The following is a 15527-nucleotide window of genomic DNA, read 5'->3' on the forward strand; positions in this document are numbered from 1 at the left end:
CATGCATTGTAATTTTTTTACTTGTATTTACCAGAAGGTCTCCCCACTTGAATATTGATTGTGAATCATTTGTTTTCAGGACCACAAGTCCCATGATGAAGGGTCTCCGACCCGAAATGCATTGAGATGGTCTAACAATGTTGCATTGTTAAGAATATAAACGATTGTTGTATTATCATATTTGAGAATGTAAATGTAAATGTAAAGGTACTTGTATAGCGCACGACTACCCGGAGGCCTCTCGGCGCTTGTACGAATACCGCTGAGGAACCCTTCCTGGTCTTTCCCTGTGAAGTGCCCACTCCTGGGCACCCCCAAGGTGTAGCCAGGCATCCTAGCGTTGTTGGGGCCGAGAAGTATCGTTCATGATGATCTACAGATGGAAAATTAAATACAATTTTTCTGACTTGATACTCTATGAATTTATTTTGGAATTTTCTGCTCAATTGGAAATAAGGTTATTCCAACCCATATGGTATGCAACCGAGGGACACAATAACGGCCCCATTAGGATGGCGGGCGGATCGCGCCCGCCGGGCCGGCGGTAGCCTCCGCCGGCCCGGCGGGGGCCATCCGCCCGCCATCCGTGCAGAAATGACCCCCCGCCATATTAGAACTTTAATTTCTGCATATATATTGTAATGATTCTAATTAACTATACAATAAACGGAGATTGACTAGTAACAAGTGCAGCTGCTGCTCATATTTACATTTTTTTTAAAATCTTTGTATTATATTCTTCTAATATTTTTAGTGATGTTTTTCTATATTTGTACGAAAAATAGCGATGGAAATATTGAATAACGTTGCACTTTTAATTAAATGTGCAAGACATTTTCAAAACCTTTTAAATATACAAGGGATTAAGAAATCAGTGTTCTACACAGCAAAAGCTGTGCCTCAAATTTGGACTGTTCATAAAAACAGTACTTTCTTTGTTTTTTTTTCACACTTACATCTTGTTTATGTGCATTCCCTTGCCACTATATTTATGTTGGACATAACTTCTGCACTCGCTTAGTGTCATAATGAATTTTGTGACTTTTTGTATATTGGTTACAACATGTTTTTAGTGGTTTAAACGTTTTGGAAGGTGCTGTCGACATTTTTTAGGGCTTCGGTGAGGTCCCTCCAGAAAGACCAATAATAATGATTGACAAATATTAGCATTACAATATATATATGTAATAAAAAAATCCGAAAACTGGGACACTGTAGCAAGTGATACCCATTTATTTTGCCACACTGTCATGCGTCAGGAATGGATAGATCATTCAAACAGAGCTACAGGGAGAGAAATGGTGACTAAGATGGAGATGAGAGAGAGGCAACACTACTTTACTAGCTCCCATATTCCTTGGCCTCCCCTTTAAGGAACAATAAATGAAAGCACTGATTGTGCCAAACTCTGTGATAGGGTGCACTAGTACCCAACAAACAAAGCATATTCAGTCCACGACAGCTTTACACATTTCACATATTAATATGGACCAAACACCGGTTGAAGAAGCGATTAACGGTGGAAGAGATACAATTCGGTGTCAATTTGTGTTGAGTCATCACAGCTGTCTTGAAGACGCAACATCTTAAGCCATATGTTGTGAAAAGTGATTAAGATCTTGCATTTCCCCAACGAAAGTGGGTTTGTGGTCCAGTATATCTCTGGTATTTTAGTTGCACCCACTGTAGCAAATAAATACTGCAAAACATCAAGACTAGCAATGAGACAAAAGCCCATTTCGATGGAGGATGTGCTGTCTATACAGGACAATACTGTATCAAAGTATATTTTAGCCACATGTTTGTGAAAATGTGTTACAAAATGTGTTGCAACTGTTGTTGACTGCTACTCCAACCACATTCTTCCAATGATACAATGTACCTTGTTTGTGGCTTGGAGGAGATTAATAACCAGCATGCCCAATCTGAAATGTGTTCTAGCACCACTGAGTCGTGCTGCCTTGCACTACCAGTAGAAAAGAAGCTGCTGTGTGGCAAGCAATACCGTGGCCAGAACTTTTGCCGTCCCTAAGTTTGACGTCAAGTGGCTGTCGGTGCAGTTAAGAGCGGGTGCGGGAGAGTCAACAGATGACGATGAGTCAATAGATGACGATGAGGGAAAATAACATTTAAAAAAGAAAACTTACCTTGCTCTTGTCACCACTGCCAAACAAGTGCTGCCCAGTGGTGAGTGCTATTTTTTATTTTCCTCACAGGTGCAATAAACTCAGATCAAAGACAGCTCTGGAAACTATTTAGTGCAAGAACAGCTTCAAGCAATAAAGGTTCCCCCCACCCACATGTAGGGCTGGGGGCATTGCTTGGCTGGATGCAGATTGTAAACAATAAGTGCACTCAATGGTTGAGAGTCGGTACTGTGTGTGCAATGCATGACTTGCCAGATAACGTATGTCAGAGGCCAGGAAGGTTCCACACTGAACAGTGAGGAGCAAGTCAAATTAGAGTTCTAAGAGAATCACAGTAGATGTCCCAGAGAAAATAGTTCACTGGGTGTAGTCTGTACCCACAACCCCCAGGGTCTCTATATGTGAACTCTTCAGGAAGGAGATAACAAGAATTGGAAATGCAATAGGTCTCGCATTTGTTGAAGTTGGAGCTATTGGCATTGTAAATGTCAATGTTTTTTACTTATGCAATAGAGATGCCATCCCTACTTTAATAAAATAAAGAACTCCGAGGTGTGCTTTTCTGTATCATTTTGTACAGCATGAAGTACCCGTTTGTTATTTTGAAAAGCTTTTGGGAACCGCTATAAGTAGTGCTGAACAAAGAATAGGTTTTGGCAACCTTAGAGTTATCGGTGTAGTGTATGTTAATGTTTTTGGTCCTTTCCAAATATGTTAAATGTATATTACACAGCGCACGCCACAAGCGTTAGCACACATTGGTCCGCATTCAAAGAATATAGCATTATAAGGGAGGAAGCCTGTTCTGGGATTGTGACATTTAATCAGACACATCATATGAATGAATAGTTCTAAATCACAGCATAATAAGGGCAAACAAGAACATAGGGGGCCCTGAATAAAATACAGAAATACACCATCCGTGGAAACCCAACCCTTTGGCTTTGAAGTTATCTAAAAAATTCAATTGAAATAAAGGTTATGGATGGAACACAGGCATGCAGATTGTTGCATGATTGATTCAGGACAGATACATAAATAGTATGATCAGAGGATCAGAGCAATAGATATGAGTTGGTTTAATATGTACAGCACTGATAAGCTATCCCCGCAGCAACCTTTCATGTTCACAAATACTTTAAGTTCACAATCTGCCAGTAGGCTTGACCTAATAAAAATATCGGCAACTGTACAGTGCGCTCGTCACATCATGTACTCTGGGCTCATCCGAGGTAGAGAGACATATCAAACTGTATCTCAGAACGGTTCCTGCAGGCTGGTTCAGTGGGTGCACGCACCAGGTCACGAGTTCGAACCCAGAGAAGCCTTTCTTCTTTCTAAAATCAGTAAATCACGTGTGTTAAAATTGTATTTACAGCGGGTTAGACTGTTGTGCATAAACTCTAGAGTTTATAATATGCCTACAGTTGTAAATGTCAGCCATGCAATAAATATGAGATGTACTGAATCCTGTGTGCTTTTTCTAGTACTCCACTGCCAATTGGGCCTCGGTACGAGGTGTGTAAAGAAATATTGTGAAAATGCTCAATGTGTACACTGCACAAAATATAAAATGCTGGAGGAAAAAAAAGCCCGTGACCTGCCCAGCACTGTACCAAGAAGGGGAGCTACAACCCTGATAAAGGGCCTTCTCGACCACATGTTAGATTGTAAATATCAGAGGAAGAGACCAGCCTGCAACGTCTTTAAAGTACAAACACTAGTGATAAATAGTTCAGTGAAGAAGATGTGTACGTGCTGTAAATTAGACAGCCACAAAGCGTGAAGTGAAAGTTACATATGATCCGAGCTATAAACACTAATAAACTGCTCCAATACCTTATGCTCTGTGATTACAGGAGAATATGTCTGTTGCACCAGTCCGTTAAAACAGTTCACATGTGTCGCAGCTCAGGGGAAGAGCGGTGGGGTGCGGCTTATTTCCAAAGAACCCCTGTCCGAGCAGGGCCCTGGCTTCACCTCCATCTGCAGGGGCCCTTGGTGCTGAGGAGACAGCACAAGGGAAGTGGGAGATGAGAGGCTCGGACAGGAGAGCAAATTAAATCACAGTGAACTGTGGGAGGAGGGTGATTGGGAGACAGGAGAAAAAGCAGCTGACTGAGATCGTTTGAAAAGGAAAACACCAGAAGCTTAAAACAGGAGCCGAGGTAAATGAAAAACCAAGCATTTGCAATGCAATAGGTCTCTCTTTTGTGAGAGTTTAAGCTTTTGGCATTGTAAAAGACAATGCCATTTTTTAAACTGTTTTGATAATTAACACATAAACAAAAGGCATTGTCATTTACAATGCAAATAGCTCAGACTCTTGTAAATGCAATACCTCGGCCGCCATTGTCCCTGGCTGCTTGGTTAGTGAAGGTGTGTATGGCACACTGAAAGTTGCAGGAAATTATGTCATGGCTGCAGTAGGAAAATCGCATTAAAGAAAATGCTGCTTACAGACTAAATAAGCCATATTGTGTAACAACTGAAGTAAAAGGGCCAGTCCTTTGGGAGGTTACAAATGAAGACAAGGCGGCACTAAGGAAGGACTAACAAGCCTATCAACGAATCAGAAGCCAGCATTTACAAAGGACAATTACACAAGCCAATGAAATGGAGAGTGGGTGGGGCTTCAGGTACACATTCAAATACAGCATGCTTTGCAGGCCAGGACAAGCGCTTCCAAGGCTCGACCTAAAAATTTGCTAGATTTAAAATCAGCTTTGTTTTAGCCAGTCGGGATTGAAGGCCTTTTCATGGGAGGGTGAAGAGCTTGTACCAGTGTGTTGTGGTGCTATTTCAGTGTGCAATGGAGTGTCAGAGGGAAAAATATATTTAAGTGCTATACATCACTCCATATTCAAGCACCATTTTAGATTGTGTGCGTCAGCCCACTGCCCCATAGTTTGCCCATATCTCATCTAGAGCCTACCATGCCAGTGTAAAAAAGCAGGCTACTGAGCTATGGCAGTGAGACGTCACCCATATCATTGTCCTGGCTTGCAATTTTATTTAAATATCCAGTACTATTAATAGTCAGTTCCTCACCCGCTGCCAAAATGTATTCATCTGGAGCAGAGTGACCAGGGGTGAATGGAATCTCCACTACAACCTGTGGCAATCAGACAAAGATCTGAGTGTGTGAGGTGAAGGTCCTCAGATGGGCCCTGGAATAATACACTTGGTGGAGCAGCCTGAGCTGGATTAGTCGAACCCCCGCCGTAATATACACCGACCTTGGTCTCTACTTGTCCTCCTTCCATTCTGAGTCATCCAGTGTTCCCAGCTCTTCCTCCCATTTGGCTTTCACTGGTCCCAGAACCCAAGGGGAATTATTTATTAATGTTTTACAGATTTGTGAGCTCACCTATTTCAGGACTCCTGCGTCCAGCAATATCTCACTCACCTTCCAAGGATGAATATTCTTGCACCTGTGTTTTGTTTACCTAGATCATATTTCAGTTATATGTATCTAAAGGGCTGTGACGTGTCTATGTCGTACTGTTCCTTAAGTTCTTCCTATGTTTTCAAACCGGAGTTGCCCTCCTCTGGCACATACTTTAACAATTCCTATGATATCCCATTCTTAAAATGCCAGCAAGGATCCGGCTGTCCTTCAGACCATAGCTGTCACACATAGGGGGATTTCCCTATTGATGCCACATCATTCTACTGACCTCTCACCACCTTCCAGGCTAGCCCCACCATCCTTGTAAGTTTTGACAGCTTTCTGGGGATATTAATTCTGGGTAGCCCATAGTCCCCATGACCTCTTTATCAGTTTGGAATGGCGGGTCGTCTTGAGGGGAGTATGCCCAATCTTTAGGTACTACAGGGTGGAAGTCCCAAAAGTGTCTTTGTAAGTCAGGGACTGCACAGTCATAATCTCCTCAATAATGATATAGGCAAGCTCATGCTGACCCACGGTATGGTTCGTAAAATCCTGTCAATTTGTCAGAAAAAGTTTCTGGCACCCATAAGAGAATATTTTGGAGCATATAGCGCAATATTGGCAGGAATATAATTTTAAATAGGGCCTCTCTTCACAGCAGTAGCACAGGAATTTGCCGCCAGCGTGGCACTTACACTGTAAATCTATCTAACACACCATAAAGATTGTATCTGTAGCATTCAGTTGCATCCCTTGTGGTGTACACATCCAAATAATAAAGGCCCCTAGACAACCTTCTGGAGTGGGCATATGTGGCCAGGTATTGGGTTCCAGTGTTTGAGTGGGCCCAATTAATCCGAAAAGTAGAGAAAATGCTATATATTCAGAATTTTTCCTGCACTCCGTCAGTACAGTTACCAAGGTTAGCAAACAATACATCCCTTCTGTTAACCTTTATATGTGTAATATATAAAACATCAATGCTGAGTCGGTTGAACAAAACAGAAAAATTATGTATCTAAACGAATCCTATTCTATGTTATTACTGTTGTATAATTACCTCTTGAAGTGAACTAATTTAGTAGAATAATATTTGGTAAAAACAAACACTTGTGTGACCTACACATTGCCAAGTCTTTTGTTTCACATATGCAATACAATCAAGCGGAAAGTAATCGAATCTAATGATGCATGAATGGAACATCCACTGGAACAAAACGTATTTTTCTAAATAATATTACACAGGGAATGATCCTATCGTGTAGACTCCATGCTCATTATTTTCTCTTTCACTTGGAGTATTGCTGCTAGTGTAACTGTCAACAGGGGTGGCAGGAAACACAGGACCCGATTCGCCATGGGCCTCTGCACTAGTGGCGGAGGCCCCCTCACTTGTGGAGGAAGCCCCGCACTGGCAGTGGAGGCCCCGCACTGGTGGCTGATGCCCTATACTAGTGGCAGAGGCCCTCCACTCACGCTGTGGTCCGCACTCGCGGCTGGACCTCTGTACTGCAGTTACTCATTGGGGAGGTCCCACCATGAATGCAGGCCCCTACTACGAACGCGGGCCTCGCTTCCTCGACTGTAGAGGCCCTTTGTGAATGGGCCTCTACACTATAGCACCTTCAGTGGAGAACCAACACAATTTAAGGTTAGTGCGTGGCTAATTGCTGCAAGAGGAACTTCTGCACAAAGGGGCACATGCATCAATGTAGGCTTTTGTGATTACTTAATTGCAATTATTAAGGAATCGCAATTAAGGAATCGTAAAAGCCTATGCATGTAGGAATCGCTTAAAAAATAGCGATATCCAAACATTCCTTCATTGCGACTCGCAAATTGCGAGTAGCAATTAAGAAATGGCTTCCCATTCATTCCTATGGGCCTAAAGGCCCATAGGAATCAATGGAAATTGCATGCGCAATTTGCGAGTACACAATGGTGCCAAAAGGAGACCATGCTGCACCCCTGACATGTATGCAATGTGTGCATACATGTTGCGCACACACATACCCCAAGGGCATGTGTGTGTCTAACATGCAACTTTGAAAAATGCACTTTAGTACATTTTTCAAAGTTTTCGCTATTTACCACCTGGCATTATTTTTCTGTAAATAGCTGATCCTTATAGCGAAATCGCTTTTTTAAATGGCATCTTGCATTGCGTTTAAGGAATCGCAATTTGTGATTCCTTAAATGCAATCGCAATTTGCGGTTTTTAGGTCTCGTCCTTTACCATTCCGAAGGAATGGGAAATGGCGAGAATTCAAGTGCTCGAACTGATTGTCAAACCACCGCTTTTTTTCGTGGCGTTTTCTTTGAGTGCACGTACAGGCACGCGCTTTTGGCCCATACACTTTCATGGCCATCTGTTCCTGTTCCTCAATGTCCCTCCCACCCTTCGTTTGATCTTGCCGCAAGTTCAGGCTAATGGCCCTCCCCCCTCCCCCAGTACAGAGCGCGCATCGCGGCCGCACAGCACATCAAAGGGCTTCTCCCAGCGTGTGCTGTGCGGCTTCTCCTCCCCTAATTATGTGGCCGGCCGTACTTGTGTTTCCTGGATGCTTCCCGGCCGCTCTTGTATTTAATTAGCAGCAGCAGCATTTCTCCTGCGCCAGGCCACATCAAAGGCTCTGTGCCACTTTCACCCACACAGCAACACTTACAGACACGCAACGCCACTCACACCCACGCAAGCCCACTATCATCCACGCAACACCACACTCACCCACGCAACGCCACTCACCCAAGCAACACCACTCACACACGCAACCCCACTCATCCACGCAACCTCACTCATCCACGCAACACCACTCATCTAAGCAACCCCACTCATCCACGCAACGCCACTCATCCACGCAACGCCACTCATCCACGCAACGCCACTCACACACGCAACACCACTCACCCACGCAACACCACTCACCCACGCAACGCCACTCACCCACGCAACGCCACTCACCCACGCAACGCCACTCACCCGCGCAACGCCACTCACACATGCAACGCCACTCACACACGCAACGCCACTCACACACGCAACGCCACTCACACACGCAACGCCACTCACACGCGCAACGCCACTCACACGCGCAACGCCACTCACACACGCAACGCCACTCACACACGCAATGCCACTCACACGCGCAACGCCACTCACACGCGCAACGCCACTCACACGCGCAACGCCACTCACACGCGCAACGCCACTGACACGCGCAACGCCACTCACACGTGCAACGCCACTCACACGCGCAACACCACTCACACGCGCAACGCCACCCACACACGCAACGCCACTCACGCACGCAACGCCACTCACGCACGCAACGCCACTCACGCACGCAACGCCACTCACACACGCAATGCCTCTCACACGCCCAACGCCACTCACACGCGCAACGCCACTCACACGCGCAACGCCACTCACACGCGCAACGCCACTCACACGTGCAACGCCACTCACACGCGCAACGCCACTCACACGCGCAACGCCACTCACACACGCAACGCCACTCACACATGCAACGCCACTCACACACGCAACGCCACTCACACACGCAACGCCACTCACATGCGCAACGCCACTCACACGTGCAACGCCACTCACACGCGCAACGCCACTCACACACGCAACGCCACTCACACACGCAACGCCACTCACACACGCAACGCCACTCACACGCGCAACGCCACTCACACGTGCAACGCCACTCACACGCGCAACGCCACTCACACGTGCAACGCCACTCACACGCGCAACACCACTCACACACGCAACGCCACTCACACACGCAACGCCACTCACACACGCAACGCCACTCACGCGTGCAACGCGACTCACACGCGCAACGCCACTCACACGTGCAACGCCACTCACACGTGCAACGCCACTGACACGCGCAACGCCACTCACACGCAACGCCACTCACACGTGCAACTCCACTCACATGCGCAACTCCACTCACACGCGCAACGCCACTCACACACGCAACGCCACTCATACACGCAACGCCACTCACACGCGCAACGCCACTCACACACGCAACGCCACTCACACGTGCAACGCCACTCACACGCGCAACGCCACTCACACGCGCAACGCCACTCACACACGCAACGCCACTCACACGCGCAACGCCACTCACACGTGCAACGCCACTCACACGCGCAACGCCACTCACACACGCAACGCCACTCACACACGCAACGCCACTCACACACGCAACGCCACTCCCAAACGCAACGCCACTCACACGCGCAACGCCACTCACACGTGCAACGCCACTCACACGTGCAACGCCACTGACACGCACAACGCCACTCACACGCAACGCCACTCACACGTGCAACTCCACTCACACGCGCAACTCCACTCACACGCGCAACGCCACTCACACACGCAACGCCACTCACACGCGCAACGCCACTCACACACGCAACGCCACTCACACGCGCAACGCCACTCACACGTGCAACGCCACTCACACGCGCAACGCCACTCACACACGCAACGCCACTCACACACACAACGCCACTCACACACGCAACGCCACTCACACGCGCAACACGACTTACAGGCGCAACGCAACTCACACGCGCAACGCCACTCGCACGCGCAACGCCACTCACACACGCAACGCCACTCACACGCGCAACGCCACTCACACGCGCAACGTCACTCACACGCGCAACGCCACTCACACCCACGCAAGCCCACTATCATCCACGCAACACCACACTCACCCACGTAACGCCACTCACCCAAGCAACACCACTCACACACGCAACCCCACTCATCCACGCAACCCCACTCATCCACGCAACACCACTCATCTAAGCAACCCCACTCATCCACGCAACGCCACTCATCCACGCAACGCCACTCATCCACGCAACGCCACTCACACATGCAACACCACTCACCCACGCAACACCACTCACCCACGCAACGCCACTCACCCGCGCAACGCCACTCACCCGCGCAACGCCACTCACCCGCGCAACGCCACTCACCCGCGCAACGCCACTCACACACGCAACGCCACTCACACACGCAACGCCACTCACACACGCAACGCCACTCACACGCGCAACGCCACTCACACGCGCAACGCCACTCACACGCGCAACGCCACTCACACGCTCAACACCACTCATACGCGCAACGCCACTCACACGCGCAACGCCACTCACACGCGCAACGCCACTCACACACGCAACGCCACTCACACACGCAAAGCCACTCACACATGCAACGCCACTCACACACGCAACACCACTCACGCACGCAACGCCACTCACACACGCAACGCCTCTCACACACCCAACGCGACTCACACGCGCAACGTGACTTACACACGCAACGCGACTCACACGCGCAACGCCACTCACACGCGCAACGCCACTCACACGCGCAACGCCACTCACACGTGCAACGCCACTCACACGCGCAACACCACTCACACACGCAACGCTACTCACACACGCAACGCCACTCACACACGCAACGCCACTCACACACGCAACGCCACTCACACGTGCAACGCCACTCACACGTGCAACGCCACTCACACGTGCAACGCCACTCACACGCGCAACGCCACTCACACGCGCAACGCCACTCACACGCGCAACGCCACTCACATGCGCAACGCCACTCACACGCGCAACGCCACTCACACACGCAACGCCACTCACGCGTGCAACGCGACTCACACGCACAAGGCCACTCACACGTGCAACGCCACTCACACGCGCAACGCCACTGACACGCGCAACGCCACTCACACGCAACGCCACTCACACGTGCAACTCCACTCACACGCGCAACTCCACTCACACGCGCAACGCCACTCACACACGCAACGCCACTCACACACGCAATGCCACTAACATGCGCAACGCCACTCACACGTGCAACGCCACTCACACGTGCAACGCCACTCACATGCGCAACGCCACTCACACGCGCAACGCCACTCACACACGCAACGCCACTCACACACGCAACGCCACTCACACGTGCAACGCCACTCACACGCGCAACGCCACTCACACCCGCAATGCCACTCACACACGCAACGCCCAACTACACACGCAACGCCACTCACACACGCAATGCCACTCACACGCGCAACGCCACTCACACGTGCAACGCCACTCACACGTGCAACGCCACTGACACGCGCAACGCCACTCACACGCAACGCCACTCACACGTGCAACTCCACTCACACATGCAACTCCACTCACACATGCAACGCCACTCACACACGCAACGCCACTCACACGCGCAACGCCACTCACACGCGCAACGCCACTCACACGCGCAACGCCACTCACACACGCAACGCCACTCACACACGCAACGCCACTCACACACGCAACGCCACTCACACGCGCAACGCGACTTACACGCGCAACGCAACTCACACGTGCAACGCCACTCACACGCGCAACGCCACTCACACACACAACGCCACTCACACGCGCAACGCCACTCACACGCGCAACGTCACTCACACGCGCAACGCCACTCACACGCGCAACGCCACTCACACGCGCAACGCCACTCGCACACGCAACGCCACACACACACGCAACGCCACTCACACACGCAACGCCGCTCACACACGCAACGCCACTCACACACGCAACGCACTCACACACGCAACGCCACTCGCACACGCAACACCACTGACACACGCAACACCACTCACACACGCAACGCCACTCACACACGCAACGCCACTCACACACGCAACGCCACTCACACACGCAACGCCACTCACGCAGGCAACGCCACTCACACACGCAACGCCACTCACACACGCAACGCCACTCACACACGCAACGCCACTCACACATTGTGGGTGCAGATTGTGGGTGCAGATTGTGGGTGCAGATTGTGGGTGCAGATTCAGAGAAAACTCAGCAGCACCACCACCATTGCAATGCAATAGGTCTCGTTTTAAAGCAAATTTAAGCTATAGGCCTTGTAAATGGCAAAGCCTTTTATGTATGTTCCAAAAACCAGAACGCAAAAATAAAGGGCATAATCATTTACAATGCTAATAGTTCAGACTCGCGTTATTGCGAGACCTATTGCATTTTCAATGCTTGTTGCAGTTGGGATGATGCATCCCAAATGCAAACATACCGGTCGCAAAGGGGCAGATTCTGCGAATCTGTCTGTTTGCAACCGTTTTTTCCTTTGATGCACGTGGGCCGTAGTGTTTGGAAGCTCAGAACTATTTTTTTTTAATGTTTTTGCAAGAGCTCTGGGTAATTAAAGGTCTGTTTTTCAAGAAGTCCTCATCAAATAATACATCCATATTGTAGAAGGACAGGGCCGTTATGGCAGTCCTGTTGATGGCGGGTGGTCGAGATATACTGGCTCTAGTGCATGATATCATATGCCATTGATATTCATCCAGTGATGATTGTGCAGGTGGCAGCCCATAATATGTTCCATGATCCGAGAATCATAAAATAAAATATACACAAAGTTCTACTACTTCGCTTGAAAGATGTTGCAGATATCAGTGGGACCTCACTGCCATAGTTCACTTAATTTCCCAATACATACACTCAGAAGATAAAACTGAGCCCTTTCGCATCATCAACCGCCATTGTCTCATGAGAAATGCCCCAGAAATGAGATTCTTTCTGACCCACTTCAACAAGGAGATGGTCCTGTTGTTACAGCTCCCCATCAACTACGTCACTTGCTACCACGAGTAAGCCGACAACACCCAGCTTCACCTCAATCAATAGGCATATGCTTGGATCATTGACTATGATAGTTTGTGGTGCAAATTATTTTGATTCTGGGTGTCAATATCAATTTTACGGCACAATAGCCTCCTCTTCCAATTGTGACACTATAACCTCCTCTTTGAATGAATTCATAGTTTTTCTTGCAATAAAAAGAGAAATGTTTAATGTTTTCCTGCCATATCATGTCAGCCCCATTATTTAAAGCAAGGTGTTAACTTAAATAGGCATGCATTCATGTTCCTACCTTCTCAGTTGTTACATGATTACATGAATTGGGTACTCATTATGGGGTTCTTAACTTCAGTGATGCCAATCATTTTGCAAGGTTAAATTCATGTGCCATCACGGCCAAAAGCCATATGTTGACCCTTCCTGTGATATTCTTAAGAAAAGGATGTGTGATGTCCGTTTTGTTATCCCTGGCATTTTGCTGAATTGATATCGATGTGAGTTAGCCTCTGCATGACACCAGCCCAGACTGAGGGAGCTCCTTTCTATGATATCAGCTCATACTGAGGAGTTTCCTCTACCTGACTTGACAGTCTGAGTAAGTCTCCATGATAACCAAGACTGAGTGAACCCCTCCCACTCAACAACTGTAACATGCTGCATGTGAGAAGTTAGCCTGGCATATGATGTCCTCTATTCTAGTGGGCACCTTGCACCAGTCTCATCGACCCTTATTGATGGTGGTTGTAAAGTCAACCTTATAGACGAGCTATCCTAGTGGTAGCATGGACCAGCAGTCTTAGGCTAAGACTTCAGAGAGCATGTGAAGCAAGCTGTTTTACCAATTATAATCCCTTGAATACCAAATGAAAGGACACCACCCAAGGTATATATCAAATATATATGTATTAACTTTAAACGCAACTCCTCTGCACTCTTTATGAGGTCAGAGGTAAAAGTACATCACAAGTTACTCAATTAGCATACGATAAGTTGCGCAAATACAGTTATGTCCTAGGGGCCTCACAAACCATATACTAAAGAAGTGGTATAAGAACCACGTGAGAGTTAGACAGCAGTCCTAGGGCCTGTAGAATCGCTGGGGCTATGCTAAACAACCAAAGGTTAGGAAGAAGGAGGCCCACAGGAGACGCGTGCAGTGTCTAAACACAGTCGCGATTTACCATTTACTTATAATGGGAAACGAAGAAGTTACCAAGTTACTGTTTAAGGACACTTCCGGATGGACTACGATGAAACCCTTTTAGACTAGGACACTTCAAGAGTCAAGACCCACGGGAGCACCAGAGTACTCGTGTTACCTCACCCAGGAAAGCCGGGTGCATACGTGCCTTTTGGTGTCGGGTTTCGACGTAGTTTTCTATGGAGATCTGCAAAGAAGTGCTGCAGGCGACCAGAGGAAAATTGTCCGGGTGGATCCAAGGGTGGATCGACGATGTGAAGAACTTGAAAGCAGAGGGGACAGAGTCTGGGTCACTAGCCATTGACCAGGAAGGAACCAAGAAGGAACCAGGCGATGTTGTGTGCTTGAAGGTGAAGAAGGTGAGCTTGTCTCTTCAACCACGAGGTTCAGGAGGCATCGACAATGACCAGGCACTGGATTCGAGCTGTCCCATAAAGGATCTAGTTGACTGCAGTGTCGGTATCCGGATTGGACCCAACAAGCCTTGGCAACCGCGACCCATGCAGGATGTCAAGATTGGCTCTGTTGCAGACCAGCAAGGTCTGTGGCGCTTCTCCTTTGAAGGGAAGCTGGAGCAAGCCTGTAGCAACCAGAAAAGCAGTTTTGTTCAAAAGAAGAGTCTTCAGGGGGCTCACTAGCCAATGGGCAAGGAACCGGGAAGAAGTGTCAAGCTGAAATGCAAGAGCAGGCCCACGCAGCACTCATGGAGTGTGGAGAGCTGAGCTTCAGTGCAAATGGTACTTGGGTCTGGGACTTCTCGTACCCCAATGCACAACTGCTAGGGTACCTTGGTAGTCGAGCAGTTATCAAAATGCAGGATGTTCAGGGTGTCCAGTCCCACATCTCTTGTGTCGGCCATGGGTCTCAGCTTTGCTGTGGATATGGGTCGGAGTTAGAGAAGTCTGAGAGTCCAGTTCCTGTGTCGCTGAGTCTTCGGGTTCTGGCGGGAGCGTCGACAATGCAGGCCGGCAAGTTATTGGTGGTGCCTGTTTGCACAGGGAGGTCACTCCTTGACCACAAGGGAGATGTCTTCCGTCTTCTAGTCAGAATA

This window comes from Lissotriton helveticus, chromosome 5_1 (genome assembly GCF_964261635.1).
Source record: "Lissotriton helveticus chromosome 5_1, aLisHel1.1, whole genome shotgun sequence".
Taxonomy (NCBI): domain Eukaryota; kingdom Metazoa; phylum Chordata; class Amphibia; order Caudata; family Salamandridae; genus Lissotriton; species Lissotriton helveticus.